Raw genomic sequence first — 19,298 nt, 5'->3', positions numbered from 1 at the left:
GAGCAAAGAGCAGAGCCTTCCAGCCCTATTGATGTCTTCACTAGAGATTAACTCATTGTGAATCATGAGTTTTCTTGTTAACCTGCTTCCCATTCAGACACTGATGCCCAGGGCTTAAATTCAGCTGAAGCAGTTCACAACAGAGCTCTGGTAAGTGTTTTCAAACCCATGGGGCTGAAACCCCTATCCCCGGTGTGTCCTACGGGGCTGAAGCCACATGCCCTGGTGTGCCCTGTGAGGGCTGAAGCTACGAGAGGTATGCGGAAGCCTGGAGCCCCGAATTGGGGGCTCTGGGAAATACGCTATGAGCATTTAAGCCCTGCTGACACCCATCCTGGGTATCCCCCTCCAGGCTTTCTGGGACTGGTTCTACCTTGAGCCTCTTTCCCCTTGCTTCATGCCCACCCACCCACAGCTGCCCAGCCATAGACATGCAGATTGCGCATGGGGGGACTTACGAGCTGTAATTTAGCTTTCCTCCAACAGATTTCAAAGCTGCATTTAGTGGGTTTTCCACTAGCTACATCCCCTCTGTGGCAAAAATGAGAGGGGATGATCTGGCCTCATGCACTTGTTAAAAAGCTTGAGAACTAAGAGCATTAGTTTCTCCACACTGGCTAAGAAAAGTCTTGCTAAACCCATCAACACCAATTGAGAAGCAGAGCCAAGTTAATCCTGGAAAATGCTCACTGTAGCTTAGTGACGCAGAGCAATGCAATGGCAGAACGTTATTGCTAATGACCTGATGTATCATGCAAATCTTTAAAGAGCCGGTTGAAATTGTAATTAAACATTGTGGACCAACTCCAGTGATGTTGCATCACACTTGTTAAGTACGAGAGCACAGAGATGGGCGTAAGGGCAGAAATTATCCCTCCTTTCCAGGTTTATCTAACTCAGTCTCCAGTTTTTAAAGGCACAGTGTATTGTATAATTACTACTAATTATTTGCACTATGGTAGCACATAGGAACCCCTACTGAAATTGCCCCATTGTGGTACGCACTGTACAAAAACTACAAAAGGGAGGGTCCCTGCCCTTAAGACCTTTACAATCTAAATACCAGGAGAAACTTTCAAACCTACAGTGCTTGAAGTATAAATCTGTCCATTGTGTTCACTTTCTATGAATAATCATTTTGCAAACACATTTACTGGCAGGAATGTTAATGGAAAGCAAATTTTAAGCAAATATTGAAGAATAGAATGCTTGCAAATTGAGTTTTGAATCAGTTAACAAAGGCATTTGCAGTGGAAATCAGATTCTAAGAGTTACACTCATCCAATAATGAGCAGAAGAATAGCATGTGATGTAGCTTGTCCTATCAAAACTGGCCAACACAGCTTGAATTTTGAATATCAAATATCATATCATATTACATCACATCTAGGTATATGTGACTGCTTTGTTGGAGGAGAAAGATATCAGCCAATTAAATCCCAGAAGAATCAAGCGAACATTATCCTCCTTACACAAACATTATCCTCTGACTCTATTGGTTCCCATTCACCATTTCCACACATACCTCTCCTTCAAGCCATTATTTATTTTTCAAATCTGCCCTTGAACAATTGTTCACCTAATCTCTCACCACCCAGGATTCCGAGAAGACAGCAGCACCATCTACTGCTGCACATACTCCTCTGCCAAGAACATGATCCCTTAAGTAATCTTAACCTAACCCACGCCCTCACCTATTTGATGCTCACAATGACTGTGCTGGAGCCATGGGTAGGAAAGCAGGGGAGCAGTCTCTCCTGAAATAATGTCCAAGTTCCGCTTAGTGGATTGGACACAGAATCATAGAAGACATGAGAGTACTGGTACCTTCCTCCTACACGAGGATGAACAATACACCACTTGTGCTACCTGTATCAAGGGAAAGGTATCTCATTGACCATGTGTATTATTCTGTCTCCAGACCAATGCTGTGTTATTTCAGATGTGCTTTCATGATATACCGCAGTGAACCAGAAAAAGAACAAAGCCTAGTCAGTAACGGAGTACTGGACCAACCACCATGTTCTTTGGCCTTGGGAAGAGCACTGGTCTTATTGCTGCTAGGCAGGATGAAGTGAAAGATGACAGGCTTTAGATTATGTACCATGAAACAGACTGGCTTGCTGTGGGGTGGAGAGCCTGGGGCTAAGTCAGCCCTGATTACACAATGAGCCCATCCGAGGGGAATCAGGTCATTCAACTAGACAAGGCAGCTGGAAGCCCCAGAGAGGTGGCTGGAGGAAGGAAGTCTGAGCCAGAAGGCTAGGATTCTGCTGAGCAGAATAAGGTCACTTGGAGATTGGTATGAACTATGGGGCTACTATGACAGATCTTGCATTTGGGACACTGAGGACTATTTTGAATTACTTTGGGCTAATGACCCAGTTTCAGCGAAGGTCTGGTGATAGCCTGGAGGAGGACTATATGCCGCTCTCAAGGGCCCCGAAGAAAGGGAGCATAGCGAGGGCTGTGTGGAAACGCCTCTGGCCACAAAGTGGTGCCTGGCAAATGGTGACCCAGCTGTGCACCCAAACAGTCTCAAATGCTCCCATGCCCTCCAAGTATATCATTCCCAAGTATACGTTTCCTTCCTTCCTTCCTTTCCTTTGAATCAAAACTAGTGTCCGAGTAGTTGAAATGAAAAGGGATTTAATCATTTCTTTCTCATGAGAGGTATTCACATCCTCTAATTCAGCCAAGCATTTACGCATGTGCTTAATCTGTATGCGTGTACTTAAATCCATTGCCGTCCAAGCTGACAGCTATGCATGTGCCCAAGTGCTTTGCTGACCGGGGTGACTGCTGAATGGGGGCCTGAACAAATCACACGCTCATTAAAAACAGAAACAGGAAAATGAGAGTCCAAGAGCTCACAAAGCTTTTCTTGGCAGCCTGGAGGGTACGTCTACATTGCAGTTAAAAAACTGCGGCTGGCCCGTGTCAGCTGACTCAGGCTTGGGGTAAGGAGCTGTTTAACTGCAGTGTAGACACTGAGACTTGGACTGGAGCCTGGGTCTGGGATCCCATAAGGTGGGAGGGTCCCAGAGCTCAGGCTTCAAAGCCCAAATGTCTACAATGCAATTAAACAGCCCCTTAGTCTGAGCTCCATGAGCCTGGGCCGGCCATGGGTGTTTACTTGCACTGTAGCCATATGGGTAATGTCTTGCTTCAGTTCAGATTTAAACACACGGACTCCATTCTTCTCTCCTTTACACGGGTGTAAATCAGGACTAACATGACAGAAGCCAACAAAATACACTGGTATAAAGCACTGTAGCTGAGTAGGTAATCAAACCTATGGGGATATGCCTTCCTTCTCCATACCCCCAAACTAGTTGATTTGATAGACATCCTGGATCCTGTGCTACTCCCCTTTGCGTCCTCCCTGGGTAGAGATACTTTTTATATTTATCCTCCAGGCTGCACTGCTCCCTAATAAGATGATAAGACAAAATGCAGAATTGGGTGGGAAAAAATCCGGAGGCTGTTTTCATTTATACACACAGAAAATTCATAGTTGCTTAGTTATTTGGAAGACTTGAGGGAAAACACATCAGGGCAACACCTATAAAATTTATTTTGTTGTTTTAAATTAGATCTGATTTGTCAATCAAAACTAGTTAATTTGAGAACCTCACGTAGCCATAAATCTATGGTCAGTAGAGCATGGTCTCTTTTATACTGATTTGAGTGTGGGAGAAAGGTATCAGATTTACAAAAAACTAGGCATAAAAGTCTTCTTGTTATTCAAAGAGTAGGAAATATTAGCAAGCAGTACAAGCATTGCCTACATTTGGTCACCAGTGCACCTCAGCCCTGATTTGCTGCGGCAGGATGAAGTGCAAGAGGGAAACTTAAACTCCCGGCCTTGTCAGTCTTTGACCTCTTTGCTGAGGCTGCCGGCTCAGATGTAAGATTATGCAATGAGCAATTTTCATCTGAGAGAAGCTTAACACAGCACAGCTCCTACCAGCCTAGCCAGATGGAGTCTTTTTTTATTAGTATTATTCTCCCAGTAAAGCTGCTGTATACAGACAAGTGTTCCATTCCATCACCAGGTAGGATAATATCCAGAACACACATGCCACTGAAAGTCCAGCCACCAGTCTACTATGGGCAAATTCATGCCAGTGTCTATCCACCAGCTAGAGACCACAATATGTACTTGTCCACTGGAAACTGGAGGGACTGATACCACCCACTCATTCAGAAGAGAACTCAACTCCCATTTAGGCACCATATTACAAGGTCAGATTTTTAGAAGAGCTCTGTAGAGTTCCAAACTCTTGAAAATTGGATCCTTATTTGGTTGCTTAAGGAGCAATTTTGGAAATCTGGTCTATAGTGTAGGCCATCTAGCAGTCTAAGGGGAGTGAGCGTTAGTCACTACTGATCTGGAATGGAATCAAATTATCAGCTGAGAATCAAGATTTGTGTATAACTGATCCACTCCATGTCTGTCTCTCCTTCTTACAACTCTTATTTTATAAATAGCAGAGAGCATGCAATAGAATAGGATCTTAATGTACTTTTTAACACAGAATGCTTCATCATCAGGCAGATAACAGAAAACCCAATGCTGAGGATACAGTGCATTTTAAAAAGGGCATAAACAATTTAAAGCAAATGAAAAATAAATTTGGCTTGTTTTAATAAAGATCTCATAAATATACCAGTGAATTACAATCAGATGTGTAGGAAAAAAATATAGATCTAAACTAGGCCCCTTTCATCAAATTGGGCTCCTTTCTTAGCTCCAGCAAATAAAAAATCCACCAGGTTAAAAATAAGAACAGGAGCTCAAAATTCTCAACATCAGTTCATCCCTTTCAGAAGCCAACAGGTTTAGTTAATGACTATGGTACAAGAGAGAAAGCAGAGCACGTCACATAGCATAGATGTGCATCCAGAGAGTAAAGTAGCAGTCACCAAACTTTTGAGGGTCTCGCCCCTTATCTCTGTCTGCGCCCCCCCTCCCTGGCATTCTGGAGTCAGAGTCGGGAGCGGGGATGTGGCTCTGTGGGGGTGGGGTGGGCTGCAGACACAGGTAAGGGAGCTGAGGCTGGGGCTGCAGCTGGGGGCAGGTCTGGGGCTAGGAGTGAAGCCAGGAGTGGGACCAGAGGCTGAGGCTGGGGCTGGGAACGAAGCCAGAGCCGAGGCGAGGACTGAGCCAGGCATAGGCCCGGGAGCTGGGGATGTGGATGGGGGCGAGGAGGCACTCCCCCCCCAGCCATGGGGACTGACTCCACACTCCCTTAGGGGGGTGTGCCCCTCACTTTGTGGACTTCTGTAGTAAAGAAAGGAATTACCTCTCTGAGTTTGTGCTATTTAAAAATAAATAAATAAATAAATAAATAAATATCAGCAGAAACGCAAATGACAATGAAGAGCAGTTCAGACTTCTGCAGTGAAGATTATAATGCCGGACACTGACGGCCTTAAACCAGCTGCCTCAGGAATCTGCCAAGAACTTTGCTGAAAATATGTTCCTTATTTTAGCAGTGGAACTAAGACTTATCACAATCTGCCCATCTTCATTCGAATGAAACTCCTTCTGATTTAACAGCTCAGGCATCGTCAGTTTCATCCAGAACAATTTACAAATTTGGAACCTAAACCTGTAAACCCTTAAACATTTGATCAATCCCACTGAAGACAATGAGACTATTTGCATGACTATGAACTGCTTTTGTGGACTGGTAAGAGTTTCAGAAGTCTGTTCCTATAAAGGAAATTGAATCCCCCACTGAAATGCAATGCTTGGGTACAATACCATAAAGCAGTTTAGGATAGAGTTCTACTTAAAATTTGTCTTTTAATAAGTCATAGATATACTGAAATGGCTACTCACCCACTCCCATATTCTATATAAACAGACTGAATACTACATATGTGGGGGGAAAGTGAGTAATTAAGCATGTTGATGTTTGTATATACAAAGGGGGGTGCCAGAGGGGATGGGGAGAGCATGGGGGCCCTGGGCTGGGGGCGGGACAGGGATGAGTCACATGGAGGGCCACATAGGGAGGTCACATGCCCCCCCTTGTGTCCCTCCCGTGAGTGCAGTACTGGCAAGAAATGATTTCTACTTGCATCACTGGTGGGTGGGCAATTATGGGTGAGCGGTAGGGCAAGAGAGATGGGGGTCCCACCTCCCCTCACCCTGCAGCCAGCCTTGTGGGGGGCAATGGATGGACCCTCTGGCCAGGGGCTCCCCAGGATCCCAGGCATGCACCCAGCTCCGGAAGGATGCTCTGATCTCCAACACACATGGCTCCCAGCTCCCTTCCAAGTCCCAACTCCTCACCCCCGGCCCACCCGGTTCCCCCAGGCAGCAGGCCTACCTTTTTTGAAGATCTCCTCTACTGTCACTAGCCACCTGCTCACTCATCCTCCTCCTAGGGTTACCAGGTGTATGATTTTGACTGGAACGCCTGGTTGAAAAGGGACCCTGGTGGCTTCAGTCAGTACCACTGACCAGGCTATTAAAAGTCCAGTCAGCAGCGCAGTGGGTCTAAGGCAGACTCCCTGCTTGCGTTGGCTCTGCACAGCTCCTGGAAGCAGCAGCATGTCCCCCCTCTGGCTCCTATGCATAGAGGCAGCCAGCCCCTGCCCCAAGTGCTGGCTCTGCAGCTCCCATTGGCTGAGAAGGGGGATGGAGTGAGCGGGGGGCAGGGCCTCAGAGAAGGGCAGGGCCTTGGCGAAGGGTTGGGGCCTCAGAGGAGGGGCGGGGCCAGTGGGGGACAAAGATATTCAGTTTTGTGCAAGTAGAAAGTTGGCGACCCTACCTCTCTCAGTGGTGGGTTAGCCACTGGCCAACCCGGGGCCCTGGAAAAATGAGCGCTCCAATGCCCCCCTACTCTGCCCAACCGGCGCGCCTGCCAGGGAGTGGGGTGGGAGTGCGGGGGCTTCCCTGGGTCTGGCCACTTGCCTGGCGCTCCAGCCAGAGAGCAGGGGTTTGCCCTATTCCATTCACCTGGCAGCTACAGGACACTGCTCCTTGGCAGGATCACCTGGTGGGCAGGTGGAGCAGGACAAACCTCTGTGCCCTGACCCCACTCCCCAGCAGGAGCGATGGGCAGGTGGGTGGAGTGGGGCAAGCGCTGGGGCCAGAGCAGACCCAGGGCTGGGGGTGGGCCTAGATGCCAAATGGGTTGGTCACTGTCCACCCAGACCCACCCATGGCTATGCCACCTCTTTCTGACCCTGCTCCAGCCCTGTCCCTTCTCTTCCCTGCCCCCTACTCTGATCATGCTCCATCCCTGCTCCTCTCTCTCCCTCCCAGCGCCTCCTGGACACCACCAAACAACCGTTCCCCAGCGTGCAGGAAGCACTGTGAGGGAGGAGGAGGAGTTGATCAACGGCACCGGCAACCCCTGGAGTACCATCACAGACCCCCAGTTTGAGAAACGCTGCATTATGATACTGTCTTCATTACATGATCACATACTCTTTATTCCACAGGATCTCTGCCTCATTCAGTGTACAAAACAGATGCATAAGAGGGCAAACTTCCTAATTTTAGAGTGTTTAGTTTTTCAACCTAAATAATGTTCAATAGTTGTTGTGCGCATTATATATATATATATATAGCTCCTCTGGAACAAGCGTTAGCGTTCCTCTTTTCCATCAGTGTCTTTCAAAATAGGCAGCAATTGCCATATTCAGAAACAACGTCTCAGTCCACTGGCGAGTTAATGACTCATAACTCCTGACAGGTAGAGCAGATTATGTTACCAAATTGGAATAGCGTGGATGTATGTGAAGGCAGGGGAAGGTGGGTAACCATCATTCCCTGGCTTCGCCCTCTCCCCTTCTGTAAACTTGGTGGGGTTTTGGGAGGCAGGGCGGAGCAAGGGGGAGAAATAAGGCTGGGGGAGGAAGGACTAAATAACTTTATAAATTAGTGCAGCTGCTCTTTGGGGCATTTTAAACGAGGACAGTGTTTTCAAACCAACATAACACCAAGTGAAAATATTGCAATTATTTAAAAAAAATTAATATAGGGGGTTTTGTCCTTTTCCCCTCCTGCTGGAAAGATGAAGGGGAGGGGGAAGCTATTCCGCTTCAGTAACACACAGTAGCACATTTTGTCTAGAAAAGGAATCTGCTGGAATGTACAATCCAACCCCTTTGAAACTCAATAAGTATCAGTAAGCATCACACAGAGGACATGCCATTCTATAAAATGCTCTTTCCCTACCTCAAAGTGTAGCTATGCAAAAGGCTCTAAACCCAATACTTTGTCCCCATGCAGAACTATATCACTGCATGGAGTAGTGAAGCAAGCTTTTGGTTTATGGTGTGCCATGTAAGGTCACTTTTAGTTTATGAGGAACAACCCTGTTATGTTCCTGACTGCCAACTCTCAAATTCTCCTCCTTGCAAAAAAGCCGTCAGGGCAAGGATTCTGGATAGCCACTAAAACATACACACTTTTCATCTTGCATTCTGACCTTTTGGTTTTAGTTCTCGTTCAGGGCTCTCCACATGAACCTTTTCTCCTAAAATCTCTCTCCCTCTCTCTCTGTCACACACACACACACACACTCCCCACACCCTGTCACACACACACACACACACACACACACACACACACACACACACACACACACACACACACACACACACACACACGGTGCAGCTCCACTGCTGGTAAGAACCATGTACAATCATTGGTGGTAAGAACTACTATACAGTTGTTGATAGTGTTTTAATAATCATGCTGTCTACTCCTGCTGAGAGCAGCTCTAGATGATGGTTAAAATGTTAAGCCAACAGTGCCTTACCTGAGATTCCACCATAGTAACCGTTAGTTAGAAAAGGTTGGAGACAAAAAGCCAATCTCCACAAGGTCTACATGACTTAATAATTTACAAAACAAGCTAGTGTCTAACACACCAGCATTTTGAGGAAAATTAATGATTTTCACTTTACTTCTCTGAGCACAGAATGATTTCTAGAAATGGTTGAATGTTTTCTGCCATAATTTTTTTGTTTTTTGTTACCAAACAGAAAATATTCCTCTTCCAAAAATTTTGGTGTAAATTTTTCCATTTCATTCAAAGCTTTGCCAGTTTTTCTATGAAAAAACAAAAAAAAATTGTTCTAATTTTTGGTAAAAGTTTTCTGCTTTTGACAACTGAAAAGCTTTTTCCATCAAACAAATAAAAAATTGTAGAAGTGAAAATAAAGTGTATTTCAAATTTCACAAAAAATAAAAAGGTTTTTTTTGAGCAGCACTACTTCAGTCACTTTCTAAAGAGGAGAAATCTTGGAAAGATGAGTGGAGGAGAAGAAATCATGTTCATGACTTACTATGGTAATGGGTATCATTACAAAAGTCTTAGATTTTAAAACATACAACAATCTAGCCCTGAAGGTCCATGGCCCAGGGAGAGAAAGACGGAGATACTCATCCTTTAGTGCTCATGGTAAATATAAGATAGGATTGGCTGCAATGAAAATAAAATGAATTCTTTATTGAGACTGCCAGACATAGATAGACTCAGTAGTTCTCTCTGGCTTTCTAGATCCCGAATGGATACAGTTCATACAGCCTAGCATCACATGCAAGCTATCCCTGAATCCTGGTCTGGATTACACAAACATTGTAGGCACTAACAAATACACTGCAATAGTTTAATCGGTTCTTGGCAATGACCTTGTTTCTGGGCCTAATGAGATGGGGGGAAAGCGGGGGACAATTGTACTGAGGCTGTGGGACACTCAGCCTCTCCCTAACGCCTGTATAAATTAATGGAAGTGGGAGAGGGTTAGGCCCCAGCAAACATGATGTATCGGGGCCAAACTTTCTCTCAACGGGTCTGCTTGTTTCAATATTTCACTTTTATGTAGGGTTCCTGTTTTTTCATTTCTACTGAGAGAGAATATAAATTCACACAGATCTAGTGGCCACACAGGAAGTCTGCAAAGAGCAACCAACTATGCTGAAGAGGAAGTTTTCCACAAACAAAACTAATGTCTGTTAACTTCTTGAGAGAACTTATTTTGCTTTCTTGGCTTTTCTAGCCTTATTTGGCTTGATACTTTTTATTTTTTAAGTACAATTAAGATTTTGAAAGCGTCAGTATAAAATGATATGCCACAGGTATTGTAATGATGCTCCCTCTGTGATACAGTAAAAACCTCTGTTAAGTAGAGAGATCAGATGACTGCATCACTACACAATGTTTCTTTAAACAAAAGCTCACTGTTGTAATGAGTATTGTTTTGTTTCTGACATTCACACGGCAGGGACTGTAAACCGGTTAATACTTCCTAAATAAACAAATGTCAGTGTAGAGGAATACCAATATTTCTTACAAAATTCTTACCAATATTTGTACTTTTAGTAGAAGCCTATACAACAAATTTAACTTAACTCTGTCCCTGTATCATTCATGCCAACAACTCTCCCTCCCATGCCTGACTAATTACACCTGCAAACTTCAAACAGTGCTTATGGCCAGGTCCACACTACAGCGTTAAATTGATTTAAACAGCGTTAAATCGATTTAACGCTGTAACCGTCCACACTACAAGGCACTTAAAATCGGTTTTAAGGGGTCTTAAAATCGATTTCTGTACTCCAGCTAAACGAAAGGAGTAACCCTAAAATCGATATTACTAAATCGATTTAGGGTTAGTGTGGACGGATATCGAAGTTATTGGTCCTATTCTTTTACTGAGCTACCCAGAGTGCACCACTCCGGAAATCGATGGTACCCTGGGACCATGGACGCACACCACCGAAGTAATGTGCCCTAGTGTGGACGCGTAAAATTGATTTTATAAAACCTGTTTTATAAAATCGATTTTACTAATATCGATTTAAAGCTGTAGTGTGGACGCAGGCTATGTCAATTGCACTGGCATCTCTGAAAACTGAGAGGTGAGCTAACTGGGCCTAACTCACTCTTGTTAATAAACTGATTGTTTAAAATGCTAAAGTGGTATACAAATGAGCTTGTCTTTATAGTAGTATAGCAAGCTACTGATGTATCCTTTAAAACCATACACAATAACCTGAAGAGAGAGGTTATTACACATTCTGTTTGTAATACATAAATTGTACATTTGTACATTATATTTTCTGACATTTTCTGAGGAGAAAAGGCTTTTACGTCTGTTTATCAGAAGTGGCCACATATCAGGTACAGGGTTCACAATTTTATGTTGTGTTGCAGTATTTAGTGTTGCAGTATTCAGTATTTTCTCTTGGAGTCTGAGCTCCTGGAGTCAGGTGATTACATGGGATCTCAGTTTCATTCAAAAAAATAAGTTTTTAGTCCTTCTGTTTGTAGCAAAAAGCTTGAAAGTGTGACCCAAGTGCACACTAAAGGCTAAAAATCAAGAAGGAAAAAGAAAAGAACCCAAAATTTATTGTTTTGAGCTCCCAGTGCGATGGTGTTGCCAAAAGGGCTCACGCAATCCTTGTATGTATAAACAGGAGAATCTCAAGTAACACTAGGGAGGTTTTATTATTAGTTGGCTCTTGTGTGACTGCTACTGTAACACTGTATCCAGTTCTGGTGTCCACAGTTCAAGAAGGATGTTGATAAACTGGAGAAGGTTCAGAGAAGAGCCATGAGACTGATTATAAGAACTGGAAAACATGCCTTAAGATGATAGACTGAGTTACTTGAGTCTATTTAGCTTATCAAAGAGAAGCTAAGGTGGTGACTTGATCACAGTCAGTAAGTACCAACATGGAGAACAGAAATTAGATAAGAGGGCTCTTCAATCTAGCAGATAAAGGTATAACAAGATCTAATGGCTGAAAATTGAAGCTAGGCAAATTCAGATGAGAAGGAGCAAATTTTTAACAGTGAGGGTAATTAACCATTGGAACAACTTACCAAAAGATGTAGGGGATTCTCCATCACTAGAAAATTTTAAATCAAGATTGAATGTCTTTCCAAAAGATACACTGTAGTGCAAACAGGAATTAATTCAGGGGAGTCCTAAAACCTATTGGAGGTCAGACTACGTGATCACAATAGTACCTTCTGGCTTTATACTCTAGGAATCTATGCATTTTTAAAAATTCATGATTTTTGAACACTTGGAGTTGGCAATACTGAGAGTAACCATTTGGGACAATTCTTCAAAAGCACACTTTGGTTTCAAATGGAAAAGGATTGCCGTATGGCAAGACTTAGCGTAGACACATAGCTATTGTATCTAGAGCTACGAACCTCTTCAGGACCAGAGAAGAAACAGATAGCTTACATGCCAAAACCCAGTGGGTGCAGGGTGAAAGGTCAGAGAGGGATATCAACAGAGTTAAGGTTATTTGTACGATATTAACTATGCATTTCCTACTTCAGTTGAGTTGGAGGGTGGAGAAGAAGAGCAGGAGATTAGCATAGCCTTCATCTTGGAATTTACAGTATGTTTGTTATTTATATCAGTTTTAAAAAATAACCAACCAAAAGTCCAGCCCCAAATCTATCTAACTGTGCTGCACACACCTGGCCTAAGTTAACACATCTTTTATTTCCATTTCCTTTTGCTCCCATGCCCTTGACCCCACACTTTATTGTTGCCTCTTGCCTTCTATTTGATTGTAGGCATTTTGAGCTAAAGGCTGTCCTCTTACATTGGATCTAACATAAGGATTTAGCTCAGCTGTCTCCAGTGTGACAGCAGGCACTCATCTCTGCGGTACTGCCCTGGGCCTCAGCCTGGACCGAGGCCCAGAACACAGAACTATGATACCATCAGATTTTAGAAAAACTTGTGAAACTAGGGATTTCACCAGATCAATCATATTCTGAGCACCCACATTTTCACTGCTTTGCTTCTTAGTAGACATGAGCCAATCATTTAATTAACTCCAAGGAAGCCCCCAACTTTTCAGTTACTGATCTACGTTTGTATACTACCAAAATGCATGAAATGATTGCAATGATTGGAGCTGCTAACAGGGAGTTTTGCAAGGGAGTTCTCCAGGTGAAGGAGGAGCACATACAGCATCTGTGGGGTAAGTGACTGTCTGCAGTGTCTGGGTTTGTGTGTGTGTTTGGGGGTTACTTGCTGTGTGCTGAGCTTGTGTTTGTCAGTCTGTTTGGTTTGTTTGTTTGAAGGACCGTGTGCTGTAACTGGCAGTTGGAGGTGGAGCTACTAGGAAGGTTTGAAAGCTAGAAGCCTCTGGTAATTGGCTGAACCTTAACCAGTGGGCGGGGCATTCACTCAGGCCAGGGCTTTATAAAGCTGCGCACAAGCGACCAGGGAGCTTAGCGAACAGGAGCTGCTAATAGGGAGTTTTGCAAGGGAGTTCTCCAGGTGAAGGAGGAGCACAGACAGCATCTGTGGGGTAAGTGACTGTCTGCAGTGTCTGGGTTTGTGTGTGTGTTTGGGGGTTACTTGCTGTGTGCTGAGCTTGTGTTTGTCAGTCTGTTTGGTTTGTTTGTTTGAAGGACCGTGTGCTGTAGCTGGCAGTTGGAGGTGGAGCTACTAGGAAGGTTTGAAAGCTAGAAGCCTCTGGTAATTGGCTGAACCTTAACCAGTGGGCGGGGCATTCACTCAGGCCAGTGCTTTATAAAGCTGCGCACAAGCAACCAGGGAGCTTAGCGAACAGGAGCTGCTAACAGGGAGTTTTGTAAGGGAGTTTGGAAGGGGAGTGGGAAGGGGGGGGGTCCCTTGTCAGTCCCATCTGTGACCCATTGGTCCCCTGAACCCATAACCTGAGCCACATCGAAAACCGTTCTGTTTACAACAGAGAGGAGTGGATAGGGAGCTGTAGACAGGAATTTGAGAGCGTTTGACAGAGGGAGGCTTACAATGGTGAGGAAGACCCGCAACACCTGTGCCAGCACTGCTTCTGTCTCCTCCACCTGTGCCTGTAGCCAGACAGATCACCAAAGCATGGATGCTTTTACCCAGATTCTGGTGTGGGCTTGCAAAGACTGTAATTTGCAATTTCCACTTACTGATATCCAGGCTGGGGGTGGCATCCAATGTGAAAGGTGCCTACTGGTGGAATCTCTCAGGCAGCAGGTGGGAGAGCTACAGGAGGAGGTGGCCAGGCTGAGGAACATCTATGTCCATGAGCAATTCCTGGACAGTATCCATGTGGAGACAGCTGATGGTGCTGTCCCAGTTGACAGGACTACTGACACTCCAGTGAAGGAGGAGATGCCTCAGGGTGTATCTGACACACCAGTGGAGGAGGAGGCTCAGGGTGGACACAGCCAGCTGGTTACTTCTAGCAGCAGGCAGTGCTCCACCGCTGCTGCGAACCCTCCTGTTGTGGTAAAAGATAACCATTATGCTCTTCTTGATACAGGAGAGAAGAAATCACCCCCAACAGTTAAGGGGGTGAAGCCTCATACCCCTAAGGCTGGGAGGTCTGCTGCCACCACTGATAAGAAACGTAGGGTAGTGGTGGTTGGAGACTCTCTGCTGAGGGGGACGGAGACACCCATCTGTCGCCCTGACCGTTCATACCGGGAGGTATGCTGCCTGCCAGGGGCCCGTATCCGAGATGTTACAGAGGCTTTGTCGAGAATCATCCGGCCTTCTGACTACTATCCCATGCTACTCATCCATGTGGGCACAAATGATACTGCGAGGTGTGACGCTGAGCAGATCAAGAGTGACTACAGGGCTCGGGGAGTACGGGTTAAGGAGTTTGGAGCGCAGGTGGTATTCTCTTCGATTCTTCCTGTTGAAGGTAGGGGTCCGGGCAGAAACAGATGCATCGTGGAGGTGAATGCCTGGCTGCGAAGATGGTGTCGCCAGGAGGGCTTTGGCTTCCTTGACCACGGGATGCTATCTGAGGAAGGACTGCTAGGAACAGATGGCGTTCACCTTTCGAAGCGGGGAAAGGCCTTATTTGCGCACAGACTGGCTAACCTAGTAAGGAGGGCTTTAAACTAGGTTCGACGGGGACAGGTGAGCAAAGCCCACAGGTAAGTGGGGAACAAGACCTGGGAGATGGGTTGGAAACAGGAGGGAGCACGGGCTATAATGGCAGAGAGGAAGGAGGGTCAGGGCAAAGCTGGGAGGCAAGATCAAACCAGTATCTTAGATGCCTTTATACAAATGCAAGTATGGGTAATAAGCAGGAAGAACTGGAAGTGCTAATAAATAAATACAACTATGACATTATTGGCATTACTGAAACTTGGTGGGATAATACACACGACTGGAATGTTGGTGTGGATGGGTATAGTTTGCTCAGGAAGGATAGACAGGGGAAAAAGGGAGGAGGTGTTGCCTTATATATTAAAAATGTACACACTTGGACTGAGGTGGAGATGGACATAGGAGACGGAAGGGTGGAGAGTCTCTGGGTTAGGCTAAAAGGGGTAAAAAACACAGGTGATGTCGTGCTGGGAGTCTACTACAGGCCACCTAATCAGGCGGAAGAGGTGGATGAGGCTTTTTTCAAACAACTAACAAAATCATCCCAAGCCCAAGATTTGGTGGTGATGGGGGACTTCAACTATCCAGATATATGTTGGGAAAATAACACCGCGGGGCACAGACTATCCAATAAGTTCCTGGACTGCATTGCAGACAACTTTTTATTTCAGAAAGTTGAAAAAGCTACTAGGGGGGAAGCTGTTCTAGACTTGATTTTAACCAATAGGGAGGAACTTGTTGAGAATTTAAAAGTAGAAGGAAGCTTGGGTGAAAGTGATCATGAAATCATAGAATTTGCAATTCTAAGGAAGGGTAGAAAGGAGTACAGCAGAATAGAGACAATGGATTTCAGGAAGGCAGATTTTGGTAAGCTCAGAGAGCTGATAGGCAAGGTCCCATGGGAATTAAGACTGAGGGGAAAAACAGCTGAGGAAAGTTGGCAGTTTTTCAAAGGGACGCTATTAAGGGCCCAAAAGCAAGTTATTCCGATGGTTAGGAAAGATAGAAAATGTGGCAAAAGACCACCTTGGCTTACCCTTGAGATCTTGCGTGACCTACAAAATAAAAAGGCGTCATATAAAAAATGGAAACTAGGTCAGATCACGAAGGATGAATATAGGCAAATAACACAGGAATGCAGAGGCAAGATTAGAAAAGCAAAGGCACAAAATGAGCTCAAACTAGCTATGGGAATAAAGGGAAACAAGAAGACTTTTTATCAATACATTAGAAGCAAGAGGAAGACTAAGGACAGGGTAGGCCCACTGCTCAATGAGGAGGGGGTAACAGTAACGGGAGACTTGGAAATGGCAGAGATGCTTAATGACTTCTTTGTTTCGGTCTTCACTGAGAAGTCTGAAGGAATGTCTAGTATAGTGAATGCTTACGGGAAGAGGGTAGGTTTAGAAGAGAAAATAAGGAAAGAGCAAGTAAAAAATCACTTAGAAAAGTTAGATGCCTGCAAGTCACCAGGGCCTGATGAAATGCATCCTAGAATACTCAAGGAGTTAATAGAGGAGGTATCTGAGCCTCTAGCTATTATCTTTGGGAAATCATGGGAGACGGGGGAGATTCCAGAAGACTGGAAGGGGGCAAATATAGTGCCCATCTATAAAAAGGGAAATAAAAACAACCCAGGAAACTACAGACCCGTTAGTTTAACTTCTGTGCCAGGGAAGATAATGGAGCAGGTAATCAAAGAAATCATCTGCAAACACTTGGAAGGTGGTAAGGTGATAGGGAATAGCCAGCATGGATTTGTAAAGAACAAATCGTGTCAAACTAATCTGATAGCGTTCTTTGATAGGATAACGAGCCTTGTGGATAAGGGAGAAGCGGTGGATGTGATATACCTAGACTTTAGTAAGGCATTTGATACAGTTTCGCATGATATTCTTATAGATAAGCTAGGAAAGTACAATTTAGATGGGGCTACTATAAGGTGGGTGCATAACTGGCTGGATAACCGTACTCAGAGAGTAGTTGTTAATGGCTCCCAATCCTGCTGGAAAGGTATAACAAGTGGGGTTCCGCAGGGGTCTGTTTTGGGACCGGTTCTGTTCAATATCTTCATCAACGATTTAGATGTTGGCATAGAAAGTACGCTTATTAAGTTTGCGGACGATACCAAACTGGGAGGGATTGCAACTGCTCTGGAGGACAGGGTCAAAATTCAAAATGATCTGGACAAATTGGAGAAATGGTCTGAGGTAAACAGGATGAAGTTCAATAGAGATAAATGCAAAGTGCTCCACCTAGGAAGGAACAATCAGTTTCACACATACAGAATGGGAAGAGACTGTCTAGGAAGGAGTATGGCAGAAAGAGATCTAGGGGTCATAGTGGACCACAAGCTTAATATGAGTCAACAGTGTGATACTGTTGCAAAAAAAGCAAACATGATTCTGGGATGCATTAACAGGTGTGTTGTAAACAAGACACGAGAAGTCATTCTTCCGCTTTACTCTGCGCTGGTTAGGCCTCAACTGGAGTATTGTGTCCAGTTCTGGGCACCGCATTTCAAGAAAGATGTGGAGAAATTGGAGAGGGTCCAGAGAAGAGCAACAAGAATGATTAAAGGTCTTGAGAACATGACCTATGAAGGAAGGCTGAAGGAATTGGGTTTGTTTAGTTTGGAAAAGAGAAGACTGAGAGGGGACCTGATAGCAGTTTTCAGGTATCTAAAAGGGTGTCATCAGGAGGAGGGAGAAAACTTGTTCACCTTAGCCTCCAATGATAGAACAAGAAGCAATGGGCTTAAACTGCAGCAAGGGAGATTTAGGTTGGACATTAGGAAAAAGTTCCTAACTGTCAGGGTAGTTAAACACTGGAATAGATTGCCTAGGGAAGTTGTGGAATCTCCATCGCTGGAGATATTTAAGAGTAGGTTAGATAAATGTCTATCAGGGATGGTCTAGACAGTATTTGGTCCTGCCATGAGGGCAGGGGACTGGACTCGATGACCTCTCGAGGTCCCTTCCAGTCCTAGAGTCTATGAGTCTATAAAAGTTTGCTCCCCTAAAAATACTGGACTCCATCACATTTTCCATTCTTAAGACCATACACAGCTGATGACAAGGTTTCATGAAAGCTATTCATATAAATGCATAGTGGGAGCTAAAAAAACAATTCCTAGGATAGAATATAATGGGCAAATTTTGCCTTGGAGCTTTGAAGTCAAGAAACAAATCCAGGTTTTAAAATGATCTGAAAATAATGCTAATTCTGTCACGTCTGAGCAGAATTTCATTAGCTTGTATCAATATTCAGGGCTTGGGCAGTTTGTCTGTATTGGCTCCTAGATGGCAACTGATCCACCTTAGAGGACTTTAATTTCTGCCAGGTCTGGAATTTAGCCCCTTTTAAACCATGAAATTACCTGAAATCGGTGGGAGCAGCTTTGCATATCAAAGCACAGAATATGGGGTCATCAGAAATGGGGAGAAAGGAAAAGACGACTTTAAGGAAAGGGAGGGAAAGGACTGTTAATGGGCAAGATGAACAAGCTGCTGGAATTCTCCCAATAAGTGCATTGAAATGCCCACCTATGGAAGATAGTCTGGCTACCTGGAGCTTTGAGAGCTCTTTTCAAGCTGAGATCGACAAAGGCAAACTCTAACCCCTTAGTTCTGTCCCCTGTCACATGCAGAAACTTGCTCGTTTATCAGAAATGAAGTGAATCAGCTGACAGTATTAGTGACAGGAGACTGCAGCATTACACTGGGAAGCATCAACCAGGACCTGAGCAAGCATCAGGATTATTCATTGGTTCATAATGTATAATTTGTTAGTGTAATTTTATTTTCACAACCTTGCAGTTGCAGTATACAGGATAAACTTCTTTAAAGCAGCCCAGTGAGCTAGACTTACCTCATATATTGCACCTCTCAGGGTGGCTAGCTCAAATTAAATCATTAGCTGAGAAGGAATAATCCTAGTAGGTTCAGAAAATCAGTTTTAAATTCGGCCTGCTAGCAAAATTTTGAATGTATTTACTCTGGATTCCATTTCTTCAATCCATATTAAAGCTCCATGGAATAATCAATTATGCAAAGTACAATGGGACTCAATCTCCAGGAATGCCTCAGGGTATGTCTTAGAAGGACGATAAAAATTATAGTAATGGGTCTACAGCTTCTAAGGCTAATTTCCACAGTTACAACTTTTATAAATAAATAGAAGGAATGTCAACTCCCAGTCACTCAGCTTGAGGTCTCACATACTGACAAACCAGAACTCTGCTCGCTCTGTCTCTCTCTCTGATATATGCTTCTGTCCCCATTGAAGCCCCTGGGACTTATTCCAAGTGATTCCATTCTTACCTTTTGCTCAGCTAAACATGGCAAAGATTTAAAAAGTCTGGAATAAACTAAGCAAAGATCTGAAATGGCTGGAGCCCTCGTCTGTATTTAAGTCCCATTCCT

Source organism: Gopherus evgoodei, chromosome 1 (assembly GCF_007399415.2).
Source record: "Gopherus evgoodei ecotype Sinaloan lineage chromosome 1, rGopEvg1_v1.p, whole genome shotgun sequence".
NCBI lineage: Eukaryota > Metazoa > Chordata > Testudines > Testudinidae > Gopherus > Gopherus evgoodei.
Note: the sequence above shows the minus strand (reverse complement) of the source record.